The sequence below is a fragment of the Petromyzon marinus genome, chromosome 44 (genome assembly GCF_048934315.1).
Source record: "Petromyzon marinus isolate PM22_M1 ecotype Great Lakes invasive population chromosome 44, UKy_Petmar_22M1.pri1.0, whole genome shotgun sequence".
NCBI lineage: Eukaryota > Metazoa > Chordata > Hyperoartia > Petromyzontiformes > Petromyzontidae > Petromyzon > Petromyzon marinus.
The window spans coordinates 10,164,992-10,177,526 of record NC_133710.1 but is presented as its reverse complement, the minus strand read 5'-3'; the positions used below and the strand labels follow the sequence as shown (position 1 = coordinate 10,177,526).

The 12,535-nt window shown below is 42.5% G+C and overlaps 1 protein-coding gene across 2 annotated transcripts in view; it reads left to right on the top strand.

The window, feature by feature from the left end:
- STK11 (serine/threonine kinase 11) overlaps nucleotides 1-12,535 on the top strand; it is a 117,356-nt gene that overhangs the window by 1,433 nt on the left and 103,388 nt on the right. The window lies entirely within an intron of this gene.

The window sequence follows — 12,535 nt, the reverse complement described above, 5'->3', positions numbered from 1 at the left end:
GTTGAGGTGGTGTGAATTCTTTAGGTGGCTGTGTTGCTCTTGGTGGTGGCTAGCCTGCCTACGATCCATCATGGGTTTAACCAGGCTGGATTGTGTGAGGAGCTCACAAATCTTTGAAAGATCTGGGCACGGTCCCATCGGTGAGCTCCTCCGGCAGGCAAGGCTACGTTGGCTGGGTCATGTAGCCCGCATGCCCTGCCACCGCATGCCGAAGCAGCTTTTGTTCGGCCGGATCGAGGGGACTAGACGGGCGCGGCACGGGCTAGAGAAGAGATGGAGTGATGTGGTACAGGAGGACGTGGAGCTGAGTGGACTTGCCGATGACCGGTACCAGCGGTGTCAAGATCGGCTTCTGTGGAGGAGGCTCGTGAAAGACGCTACTGGGCAGTTGGAGGCAGTCGCCCTCCAACAACAACGGAGGGCGGAGGAGCGACGCTCACAACAACGAGGGGAGCGCCGGGTGGCTAAAGCACAGCAGGTTGGCACAGTAGGGGGCACAGGTGGTGCATCAGCCAGTCATCTCAGTCAGTCGACCCGTGACACCTGGGTCTGCCCCGTGACCTCCTGCCAGCGGGCGTTCGACAATTCACGTGGCCTCAAGGTGCACATGGCCTGGCACAAGCGTCGTGGTGACGTCGCCGCCACTTAGTGGCGAATGGCGGTTGTTGTTGTTGGTGATAGAGGTTGTGATGATTAGAGGAGGTGGTAGTGGTATTGTTTGTTTTGCTTGTTATAATTGGTGGTGTTGATGATTGTGGTGGTTGTGCTGTAAACGTCCCTAATGATCGTGAGCAGAGACGGTTAAGAACCCTGAATGGTTGAAGGATATTCCTGGCGTCTTACTGGTAACGTAGGCCTTTACCACGTATGTCCTCCAAAGATGTCCAACACGTCTGTCGTAGCAGACAGAAAATTACCACCCTCAGCCGAAACCCACATTGGGGCTCAGCGTGTGTTGAATAATCCTTGGCTAGGAACGTTTCACCGGGTGTCAAACACTTCCCATGAGTAATGGGGTGTTTTTTTTGTAGAAAGTGGAGAAGTTTCCATTCCTGGGGAGTTGTGTTCGTGATAAGCTCTGGCTTGACAGCACTTCGAACGAATGGATCGGCGTTATCTTATCAGCTGTGTAACTGTGTGTTTAAGGTGCGTGTACTTTTGCTCAATATGAACTTCCGGGTCTTGTCAGCCACAGTGATGATGCCCTTTCTGTGCTTGAGCAACGTCAACCCCCTGTAGAGAAACACCTGTGCTGGATGCATACATTCAGCCTGGCCTACTACTATCCTGAGTTTAACCAGACTGGATTGTGTGAGGAGCTCATACACCTTAGAACTATCTGCACACAGTTCCATCTGTGAGCTCCTCTGGTAAGCAAGGTTGTGTTGGCCAAGTTATGTCGCCCGTAAATCCCAACCGCCACATGCCCAAATAACTTCTGTTTGGCCGGGTAGAAGCGGCTAAATGGGCACGGCATGTTCGGTACCAGCGGTGTCAAGATCGGTCTCTGTGGAGGAGGCTTGTGAAGGACGTTAGTGGGCAGAGGGAAGTTGCCCTCCAACAACAATGAACGGTGGAGGAGGGACGCTTACAACGATCTGAGCACCGGGCGGCTAAAACACAGTGGGAAGCACAGGTGGTGCATCTGCCATTTCAGTTGGTGAATCCAAAACACCTGGGTTTGTCTATGACCTGCCAGCTAGCCTTCCACACTTCACATTGCCTCAAAGTGCACCGAGCTTGGGACAGGCACTGTGGCGCTGTCACCGTCACTTTGTGGCGATTGGTGGCTATTGAGTTTGGTATTGGTGGTGGTGCTGTAGGTGGTGGTGTGTATTTCAGTGGTGGTGTTGACAGTTGAAACGGTGGTGCCATCAGTGTTGGTAGTGCTGCTAATAGATGTCGTTGGCGTTTATCTTGTGTGATCGTGGTGGTGTTTGCGATGGATGTGATGGTATGCTGGATAGATGGGGTTTAATGGGCACGGCATTGGCTAGATAAGAGATTTACTGATGTGGTACTCAATGCTATGGAGCTGATTGGACTTACCGATGATGAGTACCACCAGTGTAAAAATCAGCCTCTGTGGAGGAGGTTCGTGAAGGACGCTGCTACGGAGCTGGAGCAGTAGCCCTCTAGAAAAACGATGCGGCTAAAACGTAGAAAGTTGGCACAGTGGGGAGCACGGTTGGTGCATCTGTCACTCAACTTAGTCGGTCAACCCATGGCACCTGCTGGGTCCGTTAGTGACCTGCCAGCGGGCCTTCGAAATTTCACGTGGCCTCAAAGTGCACCCAGCATGGCACAAGCGCCGTGGTGACGTGACCACCACTTTGTGGTAAACAGCGTTTTTTATATTTTGTTCTATTGATAGGAAGCGGTAGTATATTTGTTAGCACACTGCACTCCGAACCTGGCTACCCGAGTTCGATTCCCACTTACGGCCACCATCAGTGGCGAATATCTGAACTGGTCCTGGGCCTTCTCTAGGTCAAGTCACCCTCAAATGAGTACCTGGTGTGATTTGTGAACATCACCACTCAGGAGACAAAGGCGGTTGGGCATGGTACTGACGACACCACCTCCACATGTGCCGTGCCGGCCTTCTTAGGTGTTCGCCAACAGCACTTGCCCCCAAAGTATGTGAAGGCTATAAACGGTATACTTCTCTTTGTTATTCATAGAGGTGGTCCTGTGGGTGGTCGTGTGGATGGTGGTGGTGTTGCTTGTAGATGTCATCAACCACTGCTCGAGTCGATCACTGCAGGCCTAGTGCAATGTCATGCCCCTTGCTTATCTTATTCGTGATGCACATAGTTAATAGTATGCCTTCGTAATATATTTATGATGAATTTACGATACGTCAAATTGTACTTAATTCATTCTTACTGAGCCCAAATTACGTTCTCTATAATACTCAGCATTATCATTTACCTATAACCAATTGAATGCACAGTTACAGTCAAAACCATCCATGTCTTTATTTATTTCCTAAATACATAAAGGTTAAGTGAATAATTATTAGCAGTGAAATGTGGTTCATAAGAAGCACGTTGCTGATATGTTAGTAATGTCATATTTGTATAATTTTCTTTGATTGGGATGGAGCCATTGGCACATTGCTTTATGAACCCAGTGTCCGGAGTTCAATTCTCAGCCATAGCTAATAGCAAGTTGCATATAATCCAGTCCTGCGCCACTCCCTTCGGCAACCGGGGAAGTATTGACAAACATTGCCCATGGCTGACACAGTATGGGCAGGCCTCTATTCACCACTGGTTGATACAAGGACTGCACACATGCACACAATTTTCTTAAACGTACAATATGTAACTTGTATACTGGTGTTTATCTTATGATAATTTTTCCATTCACTGCTCTTGTGGATAGTTATTTGTCAGTGGTTCCAGTATTAGAATGGAGGGTTGTTGTCACATTGACCTCAACGTTTCACTTGTTTATTTTGAACAATGGTGGTAAATACATTCCTAAGATATCACAATACCAGTAGTCACCAGGCAATGCTATTGTATTGGCATTACCGCTATATTAACACTTTGATCTTGATTTTAACATTTCGTGACTGCAGGAATCCATGCTCTTTGGTTCTTTCGGTAAAGTCACGTAGGTAGAAACAATAATAGAGCATGACGTTTCGATCGCAACGTAAGCAATCGTCATCAGGCGGAAGCAAGAGGGAAGCTGCTGATGCAGGCTGTTTTTAAAGGTTAGAGATGGGCATAGCCCCAGAGTTATAAACGAAGTTGGGGGGGGGGGGCTAGTGATGTTAAAGTGATAAATTTGCATGTAAACGTACTGTGTAAATGTGATTAGCATGTCAATGTAAGCTCGCAGCGCACCTTCACATCGAGGGCTGCATGTAAACGTAAGATCGGCTTGCAGCGCTCCATCACATCGAGGACTGCATGTAAATGTAAGATCGGAGAAATTTGCATGTTAATGTACTGTGTAAATGTGATTGGCATGTCAATGTAAGCTCGCAGTGTGCTGTCACATCGAGGACTGCATGTAAATGTAAGATCGGAGAAATTTGCATGCAAATGTACCGTGTAAACGTGATTAGCATGACTTTACCGAAAGAGTATTAACACTTTGGTGATCATGATACTGGTATCTCAATACCTGTAGCTTATCGCCAACCTTGGCATTGTGGATATTGGATACATTTCCTCCATATGGTAGTCGCCATCCCACGAATCACACGAGAGTCTTCTTCGCCTGCAGGGCGACTAAATTGTCAGGTAGTTTTTATTCTTGTGAACAATGCCAATATGTTCCTGAACTAAATGCTAACGTCGAGGTCTGCTTGCCACGAGAGTGCTTCAGGAGAAAGTTCAGGCACTGCAGCAGGCAGTCTAGCAAATGTGATATTTACCTGTCTAGATTATATTTGTTTTTCTCAATGTAATTCGATAAAAGTGTACATTTGGAACTCAGAGCAGTGATAACCTCGTGTGACGGAGATATCATGTGGTGCCTCTGGCATCTCTTCAAGTTATCTCATTTATCCGCACTAGCAGGGGGGTGTTGCACATTCCCACCTGCCCTGCATATTCTCATAGCTGCATATTTTTCTCCAAATTGAGTAAAACACTTAATGGATTGTGTTTTTGTTTTGTACAGTCATTGTTGACAGGCCTGAGATGATCGACTCGCTGCACTAGAGACCATGATTTAATCATGGGTGTCTACCTGAATTGGAACCTCTGTCATGCCTGCTCTCAGGGCGCTTTCTTATCCTTGGTACAACCTAGGCAATCCTGCCCCCCCCTCCTCCCGGATGTTTGAGTGTAATTTCTTAATATGCTTGGGTTTCTCTGGACATTCTTCATTACATCCCATATGAAAAATACATCACCTATTACATTATTAGCCTCACATTCTAAAAAGGACAATTCTGAAAAAGTCTTAAGCTAATGACACTTTTCAGAATAGGGGACTTATTAATTTGAGCTGCAAACATGCCACTGCCTTTTAGAAGTAGGTGTGCATTCACCAAACAGACAGTTTAGCGCGTAGGTGGTGTTGAGATTCAGTTTGTTACACACAATGCTAAATATCTCGGTATAAGTTACAAAAACATTCAAGCGTTTGTTTAATGGCCTTGATTGAGTTGAAGCCCATTGGGGTTTGTAATTTTCTTTTGCCATTGGTAAGTTTTCACTTCGTGGATTTGCTAGTCACAGTCTAAATTTTGATTTAAAGCTTTCGTGACTGCAGGGGTTCATATTATTGGTTCTTTCGGTAAAGTCACGTAGAAGGGAAACAATAAAATAATAAAAATATAAAACAATAAAAATCTCACGACGTTTCACACCTGATGATGATTGCTTGTGTTGCAGTCGAAACGTCGTGAGAATTGTATTGTTTAATATTTTTATTATTTTATTGTTTCCCTTCTACGTGGTGACTTTACCGAAAGAACCAAGAATATGTAGTCAGTCTAGTTGATGGTCGACATACTTTAAGGGGCTTTAATGTAAATTTTGTAGCAGGTGGGGTGATCTTTGCAAACTAGTACAGTCAAAAACAATCATGGTTGCTCAGCAGAGGCCCAAAATACCAAGCATGCAAAAAGAAACAGCACTATTAAAGTTCTAATATCTAATAATCATATGTTTATTGAATCGGTAAGGTTATTATTATAAGAGCTCAGGAAAAGAGACGGTGGGAGGGAATTACAAAGTGGTGCAATGCGAGGGAAGAGGTAGAACGAAGTGTTGTGACCTGCAGTGTGGTGGTTGAACAGTGTGGTGGGTGTGATGCAATAGTCTGTGTCTGGTAGATCCAGTCCTCAATATGGGTGGAGGACTCATTGAATGACGTTCACGGGAACAGTAATCACGGAAGTGGTGATAGAAGAGTGTGAGGAGGTGACTGACCGCTGGTGAGCGAGTGACTGGAGTGAATCAGTGACTGCCGCATCATCAATTTTGTTCAGGGTTATGAAGATACGTAGAGTTACATTGATTGTAACGTTCATGATATAAACGTCATACATGCATCCAATCGTGTGTGTGAGATGCATTGGTTTTAAATTCAAATTTTGATTTTTGTGACCTCCCCAGCCACTGAAGGCCTCGGCATTCACCACAATGGTTAAAGCCCAAGTTGTTCGCTCATTGATCACGAGGCTGCACCAAGCCCAGCACATTGCTTAAAAAGTTTTCTCATATCCCTTAATAAAAACAAACACTTTAAATGAAAATGCAATACAGCACTTTCATGGAAAGCACATCAATTGAACCTATCAAATTCAGTTCCTGGAAAACCCTGACCTTATTGAACACTCCACTATCTGATTGCATTTGGTTGCCAAAAATAAACGTTAACCATGTTGCCTTGTAAAGGAGCTGTGTAAGGCCATCCTATTTGTGTCAGCTAGAGTGTGTGCCTGCATAAATGTTACTAAAGGTTTGTTTTCATGGTCACTGAGCTAGGGCCAGCGGAGCTAGCATGGCTGGTTCCTATGATTTGGTTTGTGCTGCATGGAAGCAATGGGGGTAAATCTTGTCCCAGTGTACCGTGTTGGGGAGCAAAAGTGTAGTGGTCAGCATGCTGCGCTATGAACCTGGCAACCCGAGTTCGAGTCCTGCTCGCAGCCAACACCAGTGATGATTATCTGAACCGCTCCTGGGGCCTTCCCTAGGTTGACTCGGCCTCAAATTAGTACCTGGTGCAGTGTTTAAACAACCCCACTGGGGAGACAAAGGCGGTCGGGCGTGGTAATGGCCACCACCTCATGTACCATGCTGGCCTTCATATATACTTGCTAACAGCACCTGCTCCAACAGTTTGTTAAGGCTATACAAGTGATTTTTGTATTTGTCTCAAATATGGCCTCATTACCCTGCATCCCACTCCTCTACGCCTCACTCTCTACACTTGACTCTCTCTACCCGCACAGCCTCGTGTCTAATTGGGAGGGGACAGCTTCACGGGGCAGGGGTATAGGTGAGATTTGGCAGTGGTGCTAAGAAAGCAACATTTAAAATTGTTTAATAGAATGGTAGTTTAGGTCCGGCCGGGGTTTTACAAACCCCAGTAGTCCTGACCCACTATGGTTTCTGTCTTTCCACATTCATAAATAATCTGGAAGCAAATATATTCAAATTTATAATGTAGAGGTTTTCAGCTGATATTATGAATCATAATTGATATTTGGCTGGATCATTATCCATTCTATTAAACAATTTTAAATCATGGATCATTATCCAGCCAAATTTTGAGAATTCTGACATTCTGGATTTTATTCTCACATTATGGATATTGTCCTCAATATTCTTGATGTAGTTTCAAGTGAAACATTGCATCTAGTTTCTAACATTGGCGGTTGTGAGAATTGTACTTGAAGTCACCGATGAGCTGAAATAATGATTTGTCCATTAAACACTTACGCATGTGACATTTTTATTTGTTTCGCTGTTGGGTGGTGGAGGGACTTGTGTTACAAATTTAGCTGGATCATGACGTGACTTAACTAAAAATCTGCTCCAAATCAGATATATTTCAAGTTGGTACATGCAGCACATGCTTGATGATTGGTAAACACATCCCAAGTGATGCATGTTCAACATACTATCGAAGTATGTATGCCGATTCAGATAGACATCAAAATCTTGTTTTTGTGTGTGTGGGACATAGCAAACCTGACTCTAGTTGATGGGAGGTCCTGTAGGTCCGTTTCTACGAGTGTCGAGCATTCGTCACTTTCGACAAAAATAAAAACATCACTTGTGTTCAGTTCATTTACTTTTCACGAGCTCCCCATGACATCAGTGTAATGTATAAAACTTATAAAAGTTGGACGTTTTAGTGGGTGGAGGGGTGGACTTTTTATTGTTATGGGGGATGTCTGACATACTGCAAATAATTATATAATTCAAATGAATACATTTTACATATAATAACCTAACGTATTTAAATGAACACTCAGAAAATGAGGAAACTTAACAAAAACATAATAGTTTTTTATTTATAAAAGAACACTTCAACATTCACTCCTGTAAAGTTTAATCCAAATTACTTGGCTTCTTTGTGAAGCAGAGATTTACTGAACGCCTTGAAGAATGTATTTTGTTTGTAAAATTATTGTAAAATAAAAAAAATTGTGACCACTCCAGAACACTTAACAGAGGATATGGAAGTCCGAGATGTCCAAGGACACAAGTTCGCCAAATTCTATACAACAGATATGTGTGTGGCTTTAGAATTTCGCAAACGCAAATAGATTGTATGTATTTCATTGTTCCGGGGATAGTGTCTTACATTTAATAGGAAACACAAAAAATTCGTGAATTAACATTTCCTTAAAATTAAATATATAATAAGCAATGGTTTGGAAAACGTTTCAGGCAATGGTCATTCTTCATAGCACATAAAATGTGCTTTAAGTGTGCTATAAAGTAAGGCTATTTCCCAAAACTTTTAATTGTAAGGCCAAAGTGTTATTGATGGATGTGTTACGTTTTTTCTTAACTGTGCACCACTACCAATGCAGCAGCATCACGAAATAATTTCTTACATTTCATAGTATTGCTTAGCCTCATGCTACCCCGTGCGTAGTGTTTCAGGCAGTTTGTTTCTTTTTTTCAGCCAGCCTTTCCTGTTTCCCCCAAATTCTGGCCTAATCAGTGCTGGCTTCAAAAGCTTTTACTGTACTTGGTCCAGCATGCAACAGCTTGGCTATGCCAATCGTGTGGAAGTCTTTGTCCTGCATATCTAGAAACTCCTAGATTGCTCCAATAACTTAATCATAAAACATTTTCCCTTGAAGCTCTTCCATCAACTTCTTTATGAAGCAGAAGGCACCTCCAATTAGCACGGTTGGCTAGGTATGGTGCAAAGAAGTTCAACATACATACGTATAACTTAGGGAACAGGTAGAAGTCTGAGGGTTGCCAAATTTGGTGAATAGGCTTAATGGGGATGCAGATGAGAAAGCCCTTGGGTCACTGCGGTCACTGCAACCTGGGTGATCTGAGGTGGTGCATTGGTCTACAGAAGCTTTAATCCTCCACTCAACTTTGCCCGCCACCCTGTTCTTTATGGCGTCTCTCAACCGCCAGTTAATCTTTATAGCACTTCCTATTGTCTGTCTCACCTTTTGGAGGTAGTCAGTATTAATATCCCCTTCACTGTTTCAGAAACCTGTCTGTGAACTTTTTCACTGGTTCTTCTTGGATCTATTGGGAGGCAGAGATTGTGCGTGCTTCCTCGGCACGCTCTGCTGTTTGGTTTCAGGATCAAAGTGGGGGAATCCATGTCTCATCCCGAGTCACGATCATGCTTGTGCAATTGTCTGGGTCTCCTCGAAATGTTCGTGCTCTCGTGATCAACGCTGGATATTTTGGGCCACCCATATTGCTGGCACCTTTTTCATAGCCAAGGCCTCTGTGAGGATGGAGTGTACTCACCCATCCCTGATGCTCACTTTCTCCAATATGTTCCCGTCTCTTGATCTTCCGTCATCAATCACCGTTTTGAGAACGCATCACTTTTTTCTGATGTGGTGATCTTTTTGGGTTTGCCTGACCTTGGGGCATCCTCTGTGCCTTGTTCTCTTTCACTTAAATTGAGCTGCCTAGTTTGTCTTTACTGTGGTCCATGAAGGGGCATCTACCCCTAGCATTACCACCATGTCCCCATGGATCCCTTACAGGGATGCATAGTCACCACTCTAACATCCAACTGAAATGAAAAGATACTTTTTATTTACCGGTTAAAGCCCACTGAGCAATCTAGCTCTTTTTCATAAGCGACCTGGCCACAAATGATAGTTCAACAAAGTGGCTTATCACGTGGAAATTTATAGCGGCAGCCAAATACTTGAAGCAAATGTTTCTAAATGTGGAGGGAAAAACTGGAGGGCCCAAAGAAAAATCTACGTGACTACCGGGAGAACATACAAACTCTAAATGATAGCTCGACAAATCTTTGTTGAAAAATACATTTTCCTACAAGATATGCTGGCGTAAATAAAAAAAAACGTCTGATCCAATGTCAAACTTATTTTTTCAGTCTTTATTTAGATTTGAAATAGTTTTTGCCCGAGTGTATCATTAACCTGGCTAGAGAATTTCTGTACACTTTTTGACACTTTCGAAGCCTGTGGGGGGGGGGGGGGGGTGGTGGCACGTGCCCCCCAATGATCCGATCGAAATTAGGAGTTTCGATCGGATCATTGGGGTTTATTAGTAATAAATCGGCATTTTGCGACCCCCACTGCCACTGTGTAGCGTATTATTACGTGCCAGGGACTCTGAGATGATAGGACAATAGTCTGACTCCATAATTGGCAATAAGTAACGGCAAAGCAGTAATAAATGACTTTTAGAATTGTGCGCAGTTGCATATACAGTACACGACTTCCCTGAAGGCAAACACCTTCAACGAGCGCAATGCCGATTACACACAGTTCGAATTCGACCCTCGATCGATGGCGCAGCCATCGCCGCACACGCGTCGAATAAAAAGCAAGGGACAAGTTCTTACATACTAACAACTCCTATCATTTTTCATTGCTGGAGGGGTTGCCCCCCCTACCTAAATATCCTGGCTCTGCCATTGCAGGCTTTTGCATTTGTGTACATGTCCCCTCTAAATGTAATTGGAATTGATGCTCTTCACGTCACTGTGGGATAAATGTACTAATTGTAAGTTAAATACTAATTACGTTATGCACACAACGTCACACAACGTAATTAGTATTTGAACGGGGAGTGTTGGTGAGTGTGGAAACGCGAATTTGGTGGGTTGCAAGAGCAGGCATTCGGGAGACGCTGATTTGAGCTGCGTCCCGTTAAAATATATGAGTGGACTGGCAGAGGGCCTGTAATGTTTCAGAATCAGAATATGTATTTATACTGGAGGAATCCGATGAGCTATAAAGCTCTTTCATCACAGATGTGCAGTAGAGGGAGGTAAGAACGTTACAACAACAAACAGTACACAAACACGATAGTAGTGCAAGGTACAGTGAAGGTAAACAAATCACCCAACCACATTCACAAAAAAACTGAACCACATCCCTAGCCTAATAGGCAAATCCCACTGAGGTATTAACCAAAAACAGTTTCCCAAGTGCAACACATTTGATGGGCATTTTTGTTTTTAAAGAACCCCCACAGTTTGGAGAGTTTGTTCATTGCAACAGCCATTGATGTAAAACTTGAAATACAGTAATACATCTCCTGATATAAGAGCCAAGAATATGTACTCATATTCTTGGTTCTTTCGGTAAAGTCACGTAGAAGGGAACCAATAATATAATAACATTTTTATTATTTTAAAACTGACTTCCATAAAATAAACATTTTTATTATATTCTTGGTTCTTTCGGTAAAGTCATGTAGAAGGGAAACAATAAAATAATAAAAATATAAAAATACAATTCTCACGACGTTTCGACTGCAACACAAGCAATCATCATCAGGTGTGAAAACCACAACAAGAAAATGTTAAAAAAGTGGCGGTTATTTTAACGTTAGCACCACGGAGAGAGATTTGACAGTTTGTTCAGATGGACGAGTCCATCTATGTTCGGAAAAGAGGAGGGGGGAGACGAAAAATAATGGATGCGGTCTGAAAGCCACCTTAAGCGTGATCAATCAATTAAGACCCGAAATGGTTTATCAAATCCTTCCAATGATTGCTAAGCCAGAATCCATCTTCTCGGTTGAAATTGTCTCTGTGTTTGTATATGTGGATAGCCGTGGTGCTAACGTTAAAAATAACTGCCACTTTTTTCAAATTTTCTTGTTGTGGTTTTCACACCTGATGATGATTACTTGTGTTGCAGTCGAAACGTGAGAATTTTATTGTTTTATATTTTTATTATTTTATTGTTTCCCTTCTACGTGACTTTACCGAAAGAACCAAGAATATGAATCCCTGCAGTCACGAAAGCTTTAAATCAATATTTTTATTATTTTATTGTTTGCCTTCTACGTGACTTTACCGAAATAACCAAGAATCTGAATCCCTGCAGTCACGAAAGCTTTAAATCAAATTACTGTACTCAGTTTCAGTATAACGATGTTTCGATTTATTACCGTTATTTTATTTGGAAAAAGAAGTAAAATAATAAGTAAACACTGAACTCACTAAATAAATAATACATTTATCGATCTCTGTTACTATATTAATAAGAATACAATAACTTTTCTTCAATATGTTTATTTTATGGAAGTTAGTTTTACTTATTTATTTTAATATTGTACATTATAACGTGTAATATTATTTTCTATATTCATGATCTTTCTTTACAATATAAACGGTCAGTTTTTAAGTGCTTATTATATGAAATAGTAAGTTACGAATGCTGGGAATGCATAATCATTGTCCTAATGTTATAAGTTAGTCAATGTATGAAGTTTCAACATACGAACGAGTCCCCAGGAATGAATCTGCTTCGTATATTGCGGTATTACTGTAAAACAAAAATCATCTGATCTCTGTTGTGGGGGTGACCGGGATACAGATGAGCGAATGTGCGTATTAGAGTCATAACAAA